Genomic DNA, 20,485 nt, shown 5'->3' with positions numbered 1-20,485 from the left:
AAAATGGATCAATCCATCAAAAGATAATAATCATAAAAACATACACACCGAATGTTGGTGCTCCTAATTTAATTTTAAAATGCTAATGGATGTGAAAGATCACTTGGATTGTGGTAAAATAGCAGTGGGTTATCCCAATACTCCACTCTCACTTTTAGATAGCTCATGTAAATTGAAAATTAACCAAGAGTTTCCTGTGGTTCTTTTTCTGGGCTAAGAATTATATGACAAATTTCCCCTTCACATTAGCATGTCTGTTAGGTATCATTATTCCAAGGGGTAAATGATGTAATTCTATTTCAATGAAAATGATATAAAAAGAAAGAAATAGTTTTTCAAAAATGAGAAAGAAAATAAACAAAGGAACTTCAAAGTTAGCTAAACTATAGGACAAATGGAATATCTGAGTCTGTCGAATATTCTCTTCATCAGATACAGAAGACATAGAAATCATTCTATAAACAGACCACATACTAGGAAACATAAAAACATCCAATTATCTCTTTACCTGCTCACTTCACAATTTCATCATCTTCACAAACTGAAAAATATTCTATTGTATAAACTTACCAAATTTTCATAATCTATAAATTGATAGACATTTCATCAGTTTCTGTTCCCTAGCTAGAACAGTTCTAGGACTTTATGAATAGGAATCACTACAGCAGAGTACAGCATCTTTTAGGGTCTATGTCCTTGAGTGGTACAGCAAGGTAATGAGCGAAACAATCCCACACCAGTTAGGTTTTAAAGGGGTATTTATTTTGGGGCGTAAAACTTATATAACACAAACCATCAGGAAAGGAGCCTAGTCGCTGGAGCAGGAGCTGGAACTAAGAGAGCAAGCCAAGTCTTGCCGCTCTTTTTTAAAGAGAAATATGCCACGCCCCAGTGGGCTGGTATTTCAGCGATTATTGGCTGAAGGAGCGGAAGGTACTCCTGCAGCAGCAAGGTTATCTATTTCTGCCACTGAGGAACCTCCAGACTGATTTCCATAGTGAAAATCGGTTTGCACTCCCACCAGCAGGGAAAAGAATGCCCCTTCTGTCCACATCCCTGCCCATGGTGGTTTGAAAGAAAATGTCCCCTAAAGGGAGTAGCACTATTAGGAGGCATGGTCTTGTTGGAGGAAGTGTGTCACACTGGAAGTGAGCTTTGAGGTCTCATATATGCTCAAGATAACATCCAGTGTCATAGACCATTGCCTGTTGCCTGTAAGATGTAGGACTCTCAGCTATTCCTCCAGCACCATATCTACCTACCCACTGCCATGTTACACCATATGGTAATGGATTGACCAATGAACTGTGAGTACTCCAATTAAATATTTTCTTCGTATGAGTTGCCATGGTTGTATTGTCTCTTTACAGCAATAGAAACCCCGACTAAGACATTGCCAGAGCTTGTTTTTTTGGAGGGTTGGAGAGTTGTCTTTATCATTCTGACTGTTATAAGATGAAAATTCAAATTAGTTTTAATTTGCTCTGCTCTGACAGATAGTATACTGACACTATAAAAAAAAAAACAACTCAGCCACCATATTTTGTCTTTTGAGAACTTTGTTTAGTTTTCTGTCCCGTGAAAAGAATTGGTTGTTTCACTGACACCTATATTTTTTTAAAGTTTTTTGTTTGTTGCAGATACTAGCTTTCTCTCAGAGGCATAGCTGGAAAAGACGTTTCCCATAATGTATGTTTTCTAGTCATTCAAATAATGGTGTCATTTGATGATCAGAAGCTTTCTTGTCTCAGAACCAATTTGTAAATGATTGGTCTTAATGGCTGCACTGCCAAAGTTCTGTTCAGAATTTCCTCTCCTGTGCTAATGAGTTCAAATATATTTTCTACCTTCCTCTCCATCACAGTCTGGGCATTGTCTTTTATATACATTGGGGCCTTGGATGCAGTTGGAGTTGTGTTTTGTACTGGGTGAGAGATAAGGTTTTGTTTTCTTTCTTCTATGTGTTTTGTAGACGCAATTCAAACTGTTCCACAAAGTAAAAAGGAAAAGAATCTTGAAAAGCTCATTCTACAAACCATACCCTCTATATATATCTAGATATAGATATAGATAAGGATATTCTATTGTTAATTTCTTTGAAAAATTAAATTACTAGAACCAACAAAATATCATTATTTACCAGAACATTTAGGTAATAGTTAGGGCATTTCCAAGAAGAGGTAAGAAGTTTCCTTTTTAAAAATGAAAGAGTTTTTAAACAAGTATGTCAAACTCCAAAGAAGGAAATATCAAGAGACAATAAAGACTGGCACCATGGTCAAGTTCATTTCACCCCAGGGATGCAAGGTTAGTTAGCTCAAAATATGCACATCAAAAAATGTAATACAGAACTCAGACTCAAGGATCACATGATCATCTCAAGATGCAGGAAAAATTTCCCTCTTTGCTATTTCACAATAAAAGACTCTAGGAAACTAAACAAGAAAGGAACTCTACTCAATATAATAAAGGCTATATGTTGCAATCTGTTACTAACATTATAATAAATTGTGAAAGCCTAAAAGAATGGTATTCAAAATCAGGAAAAAGAGAAGACCACAATTATGGCAGGCAGTGGTTGTGCTTGCCTTTAGTTACATCACTTGGGAGACAGAGGCAGGCTGATCTCGGAGTTCAAGGTTACCTTGGTATACAGAGCAAGTCCCAGGGCAGTCAGGGATACACAGAGAAATTCTGTTTCAGAAAAACCAAAATAAATAAGTAGATAGATAGATAGATAGATAGATAGATAGATAGATAGATAGATAGATAGATAGATAAAAGTCAAGGGTATCTGTATAAGAGAAAGAAGGAAAAGGCATAAACACAGAAAAGAAAGAAGTGAGACAATACTGTTTATATTTTTTTTTCAGGTGATATGATCCTACAATTAAACTGTCCTAATAATGACACAGAAAACTCTTCAAATTCATAAGAACTTTCAGCAATGTAGCAGGATAAAAACAATCAAGACACACAGATCAATAGCTTTCTTATATACAAATAAATAACTTGAAAAATATATCAGAAAAAATATATTTACAGTAGCTTTGAAAAATCATCTAAGACTAAGCTTAGCAACAGATGGAAAAGATTATTGCAGTGAGGCCTTTGAAACATTGAAGAATGAACTTAATTGTCTAGAAGATAGGAGACAACTAAAACCCTTTGGGTATGTATACTCTAAGGACTCTGGCTCAGCATACCATAGGCATATATGCTCACCCATCTGCATTCACATAACTAGGAAATGAGTCAGCCCAGCTGTTCATCACTAGGTGAATGAATAAAGAAAATATTTGTATACATAATGGCATTATTTTTATCCATGAAGAAAAGTTAAATGACAGTATTTTGAGGAAAATGAATGTAAATAGAGATCATCACGCTAAGAAAAATAAGCCTGATGTAGGGAAACAAATATTGCATGTTTTATCATTTACAGAATATATATAGACACAGATACATTTAATGTATATGCATATGTAGAGATATTAAGTATATATATATATATATATGTATATTTGTATGAGAATGAGGAAGAGAAGGAGAAAAGAATATGGAGAGGGTGTGATTGAGGCAGAGAGAGAGAGAGAGAGAGAGAGAGAGAGAGAGAGAGAGAGAAAGAAAGAGAGAGATTTTAAATGGGGGCCATGACTATCATTTCTTAAGGGTGGGATGAAGGGAGGAAAAGTTGTTGAATGCATGTCACATGAAAACAGAGGGAAGCTATTAGACAGGAGGGTGACCATCAAGGGGACCAATTGGGGAGGGTATTAATTAGAACAAAGCAATACTATGTCTGAAAATACCATAATAAAGTTCAAATACTTTTTATGTTAAGTTTAAAATTGCAATGGAAAAAATGGTAAGGTATAAAAAATGTTTACATTATATTTATAGAAAAAAGACTTCCTTTTTCTTTTTAATTGAAATAAAATAATAGAAAACTAGACACAAGCCTTTCAAATATCTCAAAATTATTTTATGGGTCATGTTTTAAGTATTTGCTTTCTGTAGACTGTCTGATATGTGCCCTTATTCTACTATGATTTGAAATTACTATAAAAATTTATTTCAAGCTTTTCCTATTTATTACTATTTTCAAAGACTACTGAATTCTTTGTACTACTGCCCAAAAAGCAGGTGCAGTTTCCAGAAACTGAGGGATGTCCTCCCAGTCCTTCAAGGTGAATAACGAAATGTCAGAGCAGTGTGTTCCATCCAGATAATCAGATGTCTCCTGACCGTGGTGATCACAACTTCATCTGCCTGGCTTTGTCCTTTCCCTCACTCTATCATGTCCATACTGGGTACTGATAATAAAACCCTGACACAGACGCCATTTTAATGTGTTGGAAGATAATTCTACAGAGGCTTGAGGCTGGTATATTCCTCCTTTCAGGATGGTAGCAAAGTAATTACATCTAGAAATCTATCAAGAGACAAAGAAAGGAATGTGATACAGAAAGTAAATCCTCGGGGCTGCAAATTAATTGTCATGTTTCTTTAAAGTCCTTGAGGCTTTCTGGTTGCTACAGTCCCTAAACAAATTCACAAGGCAACCCAAAGAGACCAAGGTACTTAATACCATTCATGCAGTGATTCATTCTTTGGATTTTAGCAAGTCTGTGCCAGTCTAGGCCTCCCATGGGCACCAGGTACAAAGAACTAAATGAGATAAACCTCCAAAGTGTTTTGTCAAACCAGTGGAGGGTTTGGGAACATCATCATTATCACTATCACTATCCTCTTCACCATTGACAATGGCAACAACAATGGAAGAAATTCTCATTTTTATAACTGACCCAGTGATTGACTTTGCATACCAATCCCTGTACTTCTCCCATACAAATGCAGCTGTCTGCACCATGTGTAGTTCCAGTCTAGTATTTCTTCACAGCCCAGGATCAGTTAATTAGGCTAGCGTTACCCACAATTTGAAGAAAAGAAAGGGAAGAATGATTTAAGTTGAGTGACTTATAATCACACCACAAATGAAAGAAATTGCTGAGATAGTTTAACTTTGCTTTTCTGATCCCAAATCGCTTCATAACGAATAATGAATTTTTTTATGAAAGAAGAAGAAGACATAAAAGGGAATAGCTGACAAAAAGAACAATTGTGTTCTTTTCTTCAAAAAGTTATATGATTCACATATTATTGTTTTCTAATCATATCAGCTTTTCCCCTTCCAAAAGATGAAAATTATCTCTAACATGTCATTTAAAAGGAAAGCGGTAAAGTAATACATACATGCAAGGTCAGCATTGGATGAAGGGGAAGGAGGAATTGGCTGTTGATATCCCAGTCCTCTGTTATCTTATCATCCTTGGCTAAAGGCCTGGTGTTCCTGATAGCACACAGAGTCAGTTATGGAATGAAGTATTCTGTAGAAAGCGAGAAGAAATATATTTCTCTTGAAGGACGTGCCCTCTGGGCTAAACCAGTGAAGGTGCTATGTTCTTATAAGCTCCTGAAAGATCATTTGCCTTTGGAGTCTTAGGAGGGGAAACAAGAGAGTAGTGAGATTGAACGTGTTGGAAGCGGTAGCACGAATTCTAATTGATATTAATAAATAAAAGTCAGAGTCAGAGAGAGACTGTGGCAGGTGAGAGACTGAGACATGCAATAACTTTGGATACATCTGAAGATACAGACAATATAGTCCCTAAATCTGATGTGGGCTGTAAGTAAAAGATGGAAATTGTGATGATGCCTTTAAGTTAGGTGTGGTGGCACAAGCCTTTATTCCCATCACTCAGGAAGCAAAGGCAGGTGGATCTCCTTAAGGTTGAGGTCAACCAGGTCCGCAGGTGGTGCGGGAGAATTGTCTGTATTCTGTCAATCATATTTTAATAAAACGCTGATTGGTCAGGCAGGCAGTATAGGCGGGAAAGCCAGACAGGAAGTAGGGGTGGAGCAAAGAGACTGGGAGTATTCTGGGACACAGGAGTTCCTCAGCCATTCCTGCACAGACCACCGAAGAGGCAACTTGTAAGCTGTCACACTGAGAAAGGTACTGAGCCCATGTGGCTAACATAGATAAGGATAATGGGGTAACATAAGTTATAAGAGCTAATAAGTAGCCTGACCTAATGGACCAATCAGCTTTATAACTTATAGAGATCTCTGTGTGGTTGATTTTCCTTTGGGGCTTGCCAGCTGTGGAGCACTGGGCGGGACAGATACCCCAACAAGCCGGCCCGTCATGTTACACGCAGGCCGAATTCCAGTACAGCCAAGGCTATACTGTCGTGACATTTGAGATGATGCCTCTGGCCTTATGTCTGTATAGTCATGTGGAGCTGTTAAAAATCAGACTACAGAAAAAATGTATTGAAGATTGACACTCATATCTGAACTTGTTTTATATTTTACATGTAGATGTGTGGGTGGATAGCTTCCACACACTTTCTGCACCCTCGGCTCTGAAGGTGCCTACCAACCATTCCAGATATTTCCAGAAGAGATGTGCAAAATCAACAATTTCATTTGCTATCCTCACGCAAGTGTCAAAACTTAGGTTTCCCAAACTTACCCAGAGCAACCCGTTGACAGTCACAGATTCAATTAGTGAGAGAATTTGTATATAAACTCTGGCTACTTTCTCCCTGCTACCCAGTACAATATTAATCAGTGGTTCCCTGTTGTGTATGGATGACTCTCTTGCTTTCAGTCTTGGGCTTTGATGGAACAGTAAGATTTCAAACTTCCTTCGAAGTGAAATGAGAGTATTGGTTCAAGTAAGAAATTTAAAGGGACACTTAACTTAATAAAAACTAAAGCTGCAGTATACAAACAGAACAACTAAAGTTATAAGTAACAACTATGGTCACCGTTATTTCTTCTAAACCATGCAAAACTATGAAACCAGAGAAAAAATTAATTGGTCAGTAAAAACACGATCTTCAGAATAAAGGAATGGTAGAAACATACTTGCCCTCATAATTACAAATTATTCTTATGTTTCTATGCCTCTGGTTTTCCTTAACTTCCTATATCTCCGAAAGCTCATGAAAATTTCTTCTTGGAAAATTTTGGCTAGAGGGTTTCCAAAATCTGTCTTCTACTGAGGCCATGTGTGTGGGGAGGCATGGCATGGCTGGAAACGAGCTTTCTCTACTCGTGTGTATTTTTCCTGTCATCCTACCCGTCTACTTTCTTTCAAAATATTAAAGTTATTATCACCTCCAAGAAAAAGACACTGTACCTGATGGCAAGCAAAGGTGGCTGTTTATGAGATGAGACTGGATGATGTCCCTTCCCCCATGAAGTGAAGATACACATCACTATTCTAATTCAGACACTAAAATTTCTCCCAGTCTTTTATGCTCAGTTGTCATGACAAATTTTATCATTCAACTCGATTCACTTGAGTTAAAAATATTAGACTAAAATTATTTAATTATTTATTTGAGGTTTTGAGGATCAAACCTAGTAACTCATATATCCTATTGATGTAACATGAGGGCCAGCTTGTTGGGGTTTCTGTCCCTCCTGGTACCCCAACAGCCGGCAAGCAACAAAGAAAATCACACACAGGACTCCATAAGGTTATAAACTGATTGGCCCATTTGGTCAGGCTACTTATTAGTTCTTATGACTTATCTTAACCCATTATTCTGATCTATGTTAGCCACACGGGCTCAGCACCTTTTTCAGCTGTCAGCTTACATGTTGCCTCTTCGGTGGTCTGCGCAGGAATGGCAGAGGAACTTCCCTGCTTCCCAGAATTCTCTTGTTCTCATTGCATCACCTCTACTTCCTGTCTGGTTTTCCTGCCTATACTGCCTACCTGGCCAATCAGCGTTTTATTAAAATGTGATTGACAGAATACAGACAATTCTCCCGCATCATATTGAGAAGCATCCTGCCACTGAGCTGTATCCTCACCTCTGTGTTGCCCAGTTGTCAGCAATTTGTTACATACCATATAAGACAACAAGCCATCAAGGTCTGTCTCTGTAGACCGTGCAATACCATGTGAGCCATTTGAAGATACAGCAAAAAAGGAACACATCACATACTGATATGAGGAGAGGGGATCATATCAGAGAAGGTTTTGGAAAGAAGGGTAGAATTTCCCTGGGATTTGAGAGACAAGTTTAGCAAAAATGGTATGATTTGTTAGGGAGTGAGTAGAGTGTGTCATAGTTGTGAGGCAGGCAGTTTGGGTAGAAAGGAGGAAATGGATTCAAGCATATGAACTTGCCAGCTTGAAGCTGCTGTACAAGTTGACTAATACTATCTCTTTGGGACATCCACCATTGATGAGAAAACAGCAGTATTCGTTTTGTAATAATAAAACACTCTAGGAAAATATGGGCAATCACCTTGGGGCTATATTCTAGAGTCATTGTGACAGGTAGTGAAAGCCGTGTGTATCTGGCCTCTACCTCAGACTCCACGGAATTTCTTAACAACAATAATAAAAACAAGACAGCCCCCTAGAAAGTTAGCAAGGTATCTGAACGTGGGTTTTTACTAGTGCCGCAATCTTTTCATCAGGATCCCTGCACTTAATTTTCAGGAAGTGTGGCCAGGAGTTGATGTTTCACCCTTGCATTTACTGGCTGAAGTTTCATATTTGTTCAACACATGCTGAACTTGGCTTGAACTGTTTTTACATTGTCTTTCTCTGAAGTGTTGAGCCTACAAATGGCAAACAAGTAACGTGAAGCTAGGTTTGTTTCCATTTCTGCATTTATCGTCACACATGGGATGGCAGGAGTATGATCTCCTGAGGCCGATGTCACAACAAGGTTGTTTCAGAGTTGTGTCCTTGCTTCAAAGTTTAAGCATTTCACTTCACTGTTCTGTTTTCTTTGGAATTCTATTCTTGAAACTCTAAGAGGGGTGGAAGTCAGAGGGTATTTGGGGTGCTGGTTCTCTTCTTCTACCATTAGATGTGTTCTGGGATTGAAATGAAGTTTCCAGGCTTGTGTGAATAGTGATTTTAACTTCTAAGCCATATTGTTGTCCCCAAGGTTTTAGTTAAGGGAAATTTTTTTTTTAAAAAAATTATCTCACGAGTAATTTACTTACACAGTTAGTAACCCTTTATTACAAGCTCCTGGCCAGAGAAAGTTTTTCTCTATTCAGCTAGTTTATTTAGTTGCCCTGATCAAGAAAAGGATTTTTATGAGAAATATTTATTTGAGCAGAGACCACTGAATGGGTGGAGTTGCGAGAGAGCTTGCCAGGCCAGGAGAGTAGTTGGTGAGCTCTAATCAGGGCAGAGTCTGGTGATGTTTGAAGACCTTGCAGGCTAGTGTGGCTAGATACCAGTTAGGAAGAAAAACGAAAAAGAAGAGACTGTAGAAAAAGCAGGCCTCAGCTTGTCTACAGCTTTGAAGAACAGATGGCATTGGCTTTGTTTGGTTTGATGTTGAAGATGGAAGCTTGATCTTTGTGCACATTATGTATCTGCTTTTCCACCGAGAGACCTCACTTGACCCCATTGAGATCCTGAGGTTTTTATTTCGTGAGGAATTTAAAGACTGATAAGGATTTTTAAAAGGTGATAGATAGAATCTTCACTTGTGCATCTGTTCTCATATCTGTGTGTGGTAGTGTGTTTGGGTGCAGATGCATGAATGTGTATATGTATGGAGGCCAGAGGTCAATGTTTGGTGTCTTCCTCAATGACTTCTCTATCTTAGTTCATGGTCAGGGTCTGTCATAAAAGCTGAAGTTCAGCAGTGAAACTGGATAGGCAGCATGTCCCAGAATCTTACCTCAAGCTCATTGATGCTAGAATTATAACACAAAACAAAAAGCATGGCTTTTTTTTTTCCATGCAAGAGATCAATCTTAGGAAGAAACCAGTGGAATTTTTTGTGTTTATTTAATGTCTCTGTTATTCTAAATCTCTTTATTGTATCCACAATTATTATTTCCATTTCTAACTTGTCATTTTGATTGCCTTTAGAAACAGCCGTCTTTCTGAATACTCCAAACAACAAGAAAAAAACAGGAAGAAAATTCATAGGAAAGAATACCATTGCAAATTCATGAAATAATTTTCCAGACCATAAATGAAGTGTTATAATGGAAAAACATATCAGAACTATTTTGAAGGACACAAAAATTATGAATAAGAATGTAACAATCACATCCTCCAACGTTTTGAATGCGAGAAAAGTAGAATTCTGAGACAAAGGCACTACTGTGGCATTAAATCACTCAATCAGAAATGGGAAAAAATATGGCAAATATGTGTTCTGACTGCTGGCTATAACTTTATCCTATTTAATACACTCACATTTTCTCCCATTCATTTTTTCTTTCAAATCTCTATTTCTGCAAACTTCTATGAGCTTCCATCCATTTTGACTCCCATTGTAGCAACTAGTATAAGCTATATAGTGCTCCCAAGAGATAGCTAATTTTCCAAACTCACAGTTTACTTGATATTTTTTATATTGAAACAAATATTCCCCACCCCATCCCAAATTTGTGTTTGTTGAGCCATACTTGGCAATAGAGAAGCCCATGAAGTTTTGTTTATCTGGTCTGCTATTCACTACTGTTATTAAACTGAAGGAAAAAACAACCGCAGTTGCTTGTTCTTCCTCATATTTCATGAGCTCGTGGCAATGCCATTCTTACAGCCAGTGAGAATTCAATCACACCAACTTAAATGCTTTGATTAAGTATTTAGTGGATAGATTTTTCTCTTAAGAAATTCTGCTCACTTGCTACAGGATGATTTATTGTTCTTTGCTTATATCTGACACAAGAAAACATGGTCTAACCTTCAAACTTGACCTGGTAAATATCCACTCCCAATTATAATCTAGAATTATAGAAATGTTCAAAGCCAATATTCCTTTTACTTTGGCTTATCTCAGAAGTTTTCTTTATGAGCAGTATGCTAGTGATACAAACATGAAGATTCAGACATTGCTGCCCTGGTGCTTCCATTGCTTAGACACAGAAGCAGGAATTCCAATAACCATCAGTTTTGATGTGTGCATGTTGCTGTAGGTAGCACATGTCAACCAAAGGCTACAGGTGGAAGTTACAGTGTTCATATATTTTCTTTCAATCTATGCTGAGAAAAGAAATGTGAAAAACCTTGTCAGCTGTTCAGTTTTATTAGAATCATGAATCTTTTGGTAATTGTGGAAATAAAACTATAGCAATTTTGGTTATTCAAGAAGAGTTAGTCTGTAATCAAGCAGCTGGACTGTAATATTTTTTTCTGCAAAACATTTTTAACCATATACTCAGTCCAAATGTGATTCAGGTTTTGATGAAAATATTCAATATATTTTCCTAAGATAGCCTATCACATGCAATTTTGGGGTATACAAAATATTCATCAAAAGTGTATGGTTTAACTGTGACTTGAGACATACCATCTTACATGAAAGCATTGCAGTTGATGATAGTAAATCACCTTCCAAGTATTACAGGCGGTTTGTGTCTGCTGCCATTCTAAGGGGAATTAATAGAATGAGAGTTCTATTACACAGTAGCATTAAGGTTTTCTGTATAGGCATTATTTTGCCTGACATCATTTTCTGTATAGGCATTATTCTGCCTGACATGATCACTAGTGCCAATCATTAAGTAACCAGAGGTGAAAAGGTAGACCTTTTCTGGAACAAAATGAATCTAGATTTGCCTGTGGGCATTTATATGGAATGCTTTTGAACTGAAGGGGAATACTTGCTTTCAACTTTCCACAGCTTTTATGAAAATGATAGAGGCCCTTAAAGAGGAAATGAATAAGTCCCTTAAAGAAATACAGGAAGACATAATCAGCATAAGGAAATAAATAAAGCTATTCATTACATGAAAATGAAAATAGAATCAATACAGAAAATCCAAACTGTGGGAAATCTAGAATTGAAAATATTTAGAAATTCAAACAGTAACTACAGAGGCAAGCTTCAGAAAAAGAATACAGGAGATGGAAGAGAAAATCTCAAGTGTTGTAGATACAGTAGAAACAATATGGTTACATTAGTCAGAGGAAATGTTAATTATGAAGGATACCTTTAAAATTATAATTATTTTATAATTAATTATCCTTTATAATTATTTGTTTCTAACAAAACATCCAGGAAAACTGGGAAACTATAAAAACACCAAAATCTAACAATAATGGGCATCAAGGAAGCAGAAGAAGATACCCTGAAGGCTACCAAAACATAAAGGTGGATATCAACTTAGCCCCCATACCTTTGACGTACAGTCTGTCCTGCCTGCATAGAATTTTAGGACAATGGTAGCACAGAACTTGTGGGAGAAATAAATCATGTCTGATTTGATATAATGACCACTCCATAAGAAGTAACTCATACCCTATGGTTTTGGATAACCGAAATCCAGAGGCTAGTTAGCCCAGAGATGAAGAGATGAAGGGGAATGCAAATGAAATAATCTCACACTAGTTCAGAATTGAGTATAATTAAGGGGTTCTTTATATAGGGGGAACTCACAGATCACAGGCCTCTGTACAAACCAGGAACAGGAACCAAACCCAGCCTCCAGGTGAGAGAGAGAAGGAAGAGTGAGCGGGCAGGCCAGCACCTTTTTGGTACCCAAGGCCATGCCCAACCTGGTCCAACCTCTCAAAGGCCATTGGCTCAAGGAGGTTCCCCATAAGAGAGACCAAAGGTAAAACCAAATACTACTACTGGTCTAAAAAAATCAGGGAGATGATTTCTAATGATATTCTGCTAAACTCTTAGATCAGTACCTTATCCAGTCAAGAAAGAGGCTTCCTTGAGAAACCGATGGGAACAGAGACCCACAACCAGGTATTATACAGTGTCAGAGTCTAAATTGGACATCTCCATCAAATCCTACCCTTGGAGGTCATAGAATCCCATAAAGGAGGAGGCAAAAAGATTGTAATAGTCAGAGAGGATGGAGGATACCAGGAGAACAAGGCCCTCTGAATCAACTAAACAAGACATGTATGAGCTCACAGAGACCGAAGCAACAAGTACAGGACTATAAAGGTCTGCACCAGATCCTCTGTGTAAATATTATAGCTAATAGCTTAGTATTTTTGTGGTAATTTTGACTGTGTGAACAAGTGAGTCTCTGTTGCACAAATATAATTTATCTTAGAAACAAAAGCCTAGAGTCAGATATTAAGGGATGAAAGTTGAAAGATCAGAGAAGCAGAGAACCCAGCTATTAGCGCTTACCTCTAGGCAATCTTCAGACAGAATGGGGTAGCCTCTCTCTACAAGTTCTCATACTGAATGCAATGAGCTCCTGTCTCCTCCTATTTTATATTCCTATCTCCACCCAGTCATATCCCTTCTCCTTCCTGTCTCCACCTCGGTAGTGCTGGGATTAAGGTGTGAGACCCCCAAGTCCTTGGATTAAAGGTGTGAGCTACCACTGATGACTCTGCTTTTCTTTTAAATTAGACCAATTTCATATAGCCCAGGGTAGCCTTTAACTCACAGAGATCCATCCATCACCTGAGTGCTGGGATTAAAGGTGTGTGCCACTACTACCTGGCTAACTAGTGGCTAACTCCACCCTCTGATATTCAGTCAAACTTTATTTTTTAGAGCACAAATAAAATATCATCACATTTACCTTTTTCTTTGGTCTAAAATTAAAAAGGATTTAACTACTATAAGCAAAACTATATACAATATGTGAAATAAATATATACAATATATACAGGCAGTAAATATATCAATAACGTCTAGCTGATAAACATTTGGCATGTTCAGAGAAAATATTCCATTATTTATCCTGTTTTGGTGAGTCCAAAAGGTTGTACCTAATTCACTTTCCATTCTAACCTGCATTACCAAAACTATCTTTTTATACCTTTCAACCTTATACAGTTTACATTTCTTTAGTGAGTTTCTTTCATGAATCTGATAACAAAGAAAACTATAACAATAAACTTTGCATTTCCATCAGAGACTTGAGAAGGAAATAGTATTACCCGAGCAAGCAAGAAGAACAAGCAAGCGACTTCCAAAAATATATGAGTATTGGTAGAAACAGTTGGCTGCCTAGACAGTCACCCAAGGTTTCTCTGCAGTGTTTGGGCATCCATCTTCAGACTGTAAGCCTAAAATATTCAACAGACATTTCTATGAAGCAGGATTTTTGAGGTCTTCTCAACTTCGTCTTGGCAAAGTTTGACAGTCACTCTCTTTTATGTCCTGTTTGTCCAAATTGGTCACAGAGTGTCAGCAGTTGAGGCAAGAACACTTTCTTGCCCAGTGGTTTACTTTTACCACAAAGAAAGTAAACTACATCATCTTCTCTGAAGTAAATTGATACTACCAGGATCAGACATGTCTCATTGTCATAAAAGAAAAAAAAATATGTTTTTAAAACAACTTAAATGCCACATTCTGCAGATCTCTGAAGTTTTTGAAGATGACCTGTATATCTAAAATATCTGTTATACCTTGGAAACATACTTAATATGACTAAAAGTTTAATTGTAATAGTTGACTAATTACTAACCTGCATTTCCTTATTATCCTAAATGGTTGATAATAAAAATATTCCTTACATTGTTAAATGAGCTGAATAGGTATAATACCTTGAACATGGTTAGAAATATATTTGCAGTATATTATAACAAAAATAACCTTAAATTTGTATCAACATACAAAAATCCACATCAATGTAAAATATTGCTTTTTGGTTATGTAAAGTAATTACATTGGTAATGTAAAGCATTGTAAAGTAGTTGCTTTTTGGTTTAAAAGTAGTTTCACTAGTCAGTCTCTTTATCCTGTTTCTTTATCCCCCATTTTCTTTTCAGAATAGATTCATTAATCTACCATTAGAACCTATCAGGTTTCTGACTTTTGTGCCTATTCTTGGGACTTTTTTCCCTCCAGTTGAGTTTTCATGTTCAACTTCATATGACAGTTTTTGCTTCGTCCTATTATATTTTATTTTGCTGTGTGTTGTTAATATCTCTTAGAAACCTGTTGTTTCCTGATGAGAGTCAGAAGAACAGAACAGGAGTGAATCCAAAGGGAGGGGAGGGGAGATGGAAGTGGGAGGAATAAAGGGAGAGGAAACTTAAATCGTGATATTATTTGAGAAAAGACTCTATTTTCAATAAAAGAAAATACTAAAAATAAATAAGTATGGGTTATTTGTGATTTGTTCAAGTCTTAAACGGTTCTTAATATCTTCAGAAATCAGTGAAACCTCTTTCCCTATGGGGACAGATCTGTACCTAATATGTTCTTTTTTAATCTTTTTTGTTTTCGAGTTTTCAAGACAAGCTTTCTCTGTATAATTGTCCTAATTGTCATGAAACTCACTTTGTACACCAGACTGGCCTTAAACTCACAGAAATCTGTGGGTCTCTGCCTCCCAAGAGCTGAGATTAAAGGTGTGTGCAACCACCAGGACCCTAACATGTTCTTAATATGGACCTCACATTCCTACTGCAATTGAGTTTAGTGTTTCTGAGATGGGTGTCTGACAAACACATCTGCAAACCAAGGGAAGAATGTGAGTTCAGCCTTGTATCATCGTGAAAGACAACACACTGAATGGAGAAATAGGTGAACCAGATTTGGGAATCACACGGTTGGGTGAGCAATAGGGTTTGTTCAACTTCTTATCTTTCTGCTTCCTTCTTGTGAGAAACGCATTTACTGCTGCTCGTTCTGTAGGTAGCTTTCCCCACGGTCTACGAAGTTTGGAAAAACATCACCTTAAATTTCTCATCTCTAAATGCTTTCAACATTCTCTGATTAATGAATTCTCAGGGCCAACTGTATTTAGAATTTCATTACTACCTTACAGGGTCAAAAGGATAAAAGGACAGAGCAGAACACAGAGCAGCCACTGCCTCTCACGTTCAGTCTCAGAATGTCTGTACTCAGATCAGTAGGCTTTCCTGTAAAGCACTCGGTTCTAGCGTTTGTTTGTTTGTTTATGTTTTTTCCTTGTGTGATTCCTAAAGGTATAAAACAATTTAACAATTCTTTGTAAATCACTAAATCTCATCTCAATCATGCTCTTGACATGTTTAGAATAATATTATTCCAAGAGTCCTACCTAAGTTGTCAAGTAATAGTAACAAAAATATTTAATATTCCTATCTAAACCATACCACATATTAAGTGAAAAGGCAAATGGTGCACTTAAAAAAAAACAAAAACAGAACAACAAAAAAAAGTACCTCTTTATTCTGTGTCATTAGTGGTGGTGATACAAGAGATTAATGGCCCATACTCTTCAAGTGTCTTATGATGAAGCGAGGAGTATAGAGCCTTAAATGTTATCGGTGTGAGCAACTATGATGAGAGAATCTTGTTTCTATCTTTCTCTTCCTTCCTTTTGGGGTAATATCACTTGCTGCCATGATTCAAGCTCTGGTTTGGACTGGGTGTCTCTAGTATGGGAATAACAGATGGCAAGGTCTGGCCTATTTAATGAAGTATTTCCAAGAGGCTCTCAACCCAGGATATCACCACAATAAAGCACGCAAATGAGAAGACCGACCGCCTTCATGGACATGTGTGCACATTCATGCTTACAATGGAAATGCAGTGTATTATTTGTCATACAGCTTTACTGAAATGAATGCTTAATTACTGATAGATCAGGATTAGAGAAATATTATTAAAATAAACTATTTGGTGTCAGTGTTTAAATTTTTCATTAACTGTTTAATAGAGTTTAGGAAGGAAGAATAGATAATTTGCTGTATAATTACCAAATAACACTGCAGACTAAATGTAATGAAACACTTTGGAATCTCTCAAGGGGCTTACACTTGTGTGGGGAAAATGACTTTATTATCTATGCTATGATTTCTTTTTCTTTCAAAAATTAGAGTAATTTCCTGTAATTTTTGAATTAACTTTGATTGTCTCAAGATATGCAAATGAAAATAATATAGAAACATAAATATTTACACTGAAATAATTAGCATGGCTTACCCTACTCTGACTCCCTAGAGTTTTATAATATATTATAAATATATAAATGTATTGAAAATGATCAATCCATTCAATATCTATAATAATTACATAATGTAAAAGTAAGACTGATTATATTGAATGTGACTGCTTATCAAGTTTTTATTATGTCCTTTTTCCAGCTAGAAGAATGTGTTCTCTTATAGTCACTGAGAAATTTTCACCACAATTATAGCTTGGTAGGTAACCCATATATTATGTATATTTATGTATAAACATTATTAGACACAAAAAAACCTGTGCTCTGCCAAAAATAAATGTCCTATGAGGGCAAAAATCACAGCATAGAAGGGGATCTTCATTCATTTTTCTTGTAGGTGTCCAACTGACTCTAAATTTGAGAAGTGTCACCAATAACAACCAAGTAGAATCTGAACATGGGATCCTAAGTTTCAGGAGGCAATTTGATAATTGGTACAGACCCTTCCATTCTTTGCCTGGCACTATTTGTCTTTACAGAACAAACATTAGTCCTAGACACAGATTAATTTTTCTATAAGCCTTTGTGGTATTGTCATGTAGATAATTGTATTAGAGTGAGTCTTAGCCAGTAAGTTTGTTCACGATAAAAGAAGCTAAAATAGATATTATTATTACTATTATTAATAATAAATAATAAACAATTCATAGATCTTACCTATCATCACCCAGAAATAGTTGGTCTTATAGTTCATAGAATTGCTTATTAAGCGCATAGCTATAGCATCAGTTGCAAGACAATATGCATGTGCATATGGTGCAATAGCTAAACATGCCACCAACATGCTTTGCTATTTTTCCTTCAGTTTGTATATATGTTCAGGAGCAGTGACACAGAATGGGGTAGAATCTTTGATGAATACACTTCTACCAGTGATTTTGTATTGTTGATGAGCATTTGGAAGCTGGTAGTGATCATCAGTGAACAAATTCAGGATTCTAATGAGAGAGGAGGCTGGAGTTAAGGGTTCTGGCACAGGAGGACTGAAGGGAGAGTACCACTGAGAATTCTATAGACTCAACTTTACTATCCAGAGCAAATAAGTTTTGCTGTCACAGAGTGAAGTGACAGTATGTAAAGGGAAGAAGCAATATGAATTAAACATAGATAATCACCAAGAGGAGTGTTTATTATTGCATGCAGGCACTAACTGTCTAGACTCACAATGTATCAAGTAGCCACAAGACTCCTGATCTGATGATCCCAGGAATAAAATCTCAGGCTGCTAGTTTTGAGAAATGAGCCAGATTATCTTATATACCAGCTGAAGGCTGGCAGGCAAGTAATACAGATGGTGTGCCCTAGATGTGGCCAGTTGCTCTGGATTTTGTTACTGAACTGATCATGTAACTAAATTCAGGAGATGCTTCAAACCAACATGGTAGTAAGTACCACATAGTAGTATGAGGTGTTCTGGGCTCTTCATCTACGTTCTCTGTGTAATTGTTTTGCTAAAATCCATTAAGACAGCAAAGGTTCCTGCCTTGAAAACTAGCTATTCATAACACATGAGATAATGTGGAAAGGACATAGAATTAAGTCATCATGAAATATTACTTTAATTAATAACAGCTAGCACCAGTTTTTATTGTTATGAGTCCTCTTTCTTATATTTTCATATATTGATATAGTTCAATAAACTTACTTTTCTCTTCCCTTTTAACCCAAAACAGGACTTGATGGTGTCATTTATTCTAGGCAAGATGGTTGACTACAGTTGGTTGTGAGCAAAGTTTTCCAAATATTTCATGTTTGAAATCACACTTAGTCAAAGGTGATAAATTGAATTAGATCATTTCACTGTAGGGAGGGAGGATCAGTAGTAATACATTGATGTCCAAACTTTAAAACTGTTTATTTTATGTAATGAAACAATTTTGGAGTTATAATTTTAAATCAAGTGTGCCTATTGATTTTTAGTAATCAAATATTATACTTTTATGGACACTTTCCCTTTTTGGTTTTACCCGTATTATTTCATTCTAGTTCTATTTTGGTGAGCAGAATGGATTTTTCCTTCCTGGGAAAAATCAGCCTATACAGCCTGAATGTCTCTTCCCTCATTATCAGAGAGAATATCATCTTGACCTAGTTTGGGGGTCCTGTCAACACCGCAGGGGTGAATCTCATAGTTAACGAAAGAAGAACAGTAAAGGAAATGCTGTATAAAGCAAAACAGAGATTCTGTTTATTAAACTATGGAATTTCACAAATCATAATAAATAAAAAGGTTTGATCACATCTGCAACAGTTCTACAGGCTGATTGGGATGCGTGTTTCAGAGAGCCAGTGAGCTAATGATCTCAGAATAAGAGGAGCAGTCAAATTCTAATGTAGTTTCCCTCATTTGTATGTGCTTCGAAGAAACTCCTAAACCTAGAATTTGTGGACAGTCTCCTGCCTGGTTCTTTCCGTAGTCTGGCAGTGCAGTAAAGAGAAAAGTCAATTAATGTCAGGCCTGTCATTATCAACCTAGATCAGAATCCCACATGCCAGCACCATGCCTCAACACGAGAGAACACTGGGAGACTGACACAGCTTATATAAGAAAGCATTTAATTTGGCATATAGTTTCAGAGGGTTAGAATCTGTGATGGAGGAGCAGCAAAAAAGTTGATATATTGATCCATATCCACAAAACAGAGATAGGCACACGTGAGTATTTTGAAATGTCAAAGCCCACGCTCAGGGCCACACCTACTCCAAGAAACTCACAGTTCTTAATCCCCACTAAAGAGTTCTACCAACTAGGGTTCAAGTATTCAAACATAAGAGCCTATGGGGGCTGTTCTCATTCAAAATACCAAAACATGTGACTAGGACTATCGTCCTCAGTATAAGAGAACAGTAAACTGTTAAAGTGTTTCAAACATTTCTGTTTTCTTCCAAAGTTTTCCTAGTGCAGCTACCAGTCCTTAGGTGCTGCTAATAATTTACACACACACACACACACACACACACACACACATACACCCCACACACACACAGATACATATACAAACACAACATAAGGACACATAGACACATACACACGGACAAGCACACACAGAGTCTTAAATGATTCTGATAATCTGAGCTTGTTATAAAACACAAACTCTTTTTTTCTGATTGACAGCTCCCTTCAAGTCATTTTATATCATTTCACTATTGTCCTTATCTGACCCTGAGTGAGATGGTAATTTTCCTCTTAGACCCTAAATTCATTCTTTCAAACTCTGACCTTTGGGAAATAGCTTTTACTTTTCTCAAAAAAATGTGATTATATGAATAATGCAGTATATAAATTTTATATTTAAGTTTCTTACATCTTCATTTGAAAGAAAATCCTCGTTTCTTGGGGCTTTTTTTTGCTGTTAAAAATTACATTTTTGAAAATGATCAATTTTTCCTAAATTGACTTTTATAAAACTATTTTGCTGTTATTTATTACTGTTTCTTCTTTCATATGTACACAGCATTAGTGTAAGTTTGGTTTTTAGTAGAAGATGAGTCAAGTCCCTGGACAATAAATGATAAGCAAATGCATTTGAGCAACTTATTAACTGTC

Source organism: Myodes glareolus, chromosome 23 (assembly GCF_982192425.1).
Source record: "Myodes glareolus chromosome 23, mMyoGla1.1, whole genome shotgun sequence".
Taxonomy (NCBI): Eukaryota; Metazoa; Chordata; class Mammalia; order Rodentia; family Cricetidae; genus Myodes; species Myodes glareolus.
The sequence above is the reverse complement of the archived record's forward strand: the minus strand, read 5'-3'. Positions refer to the sequence as shown.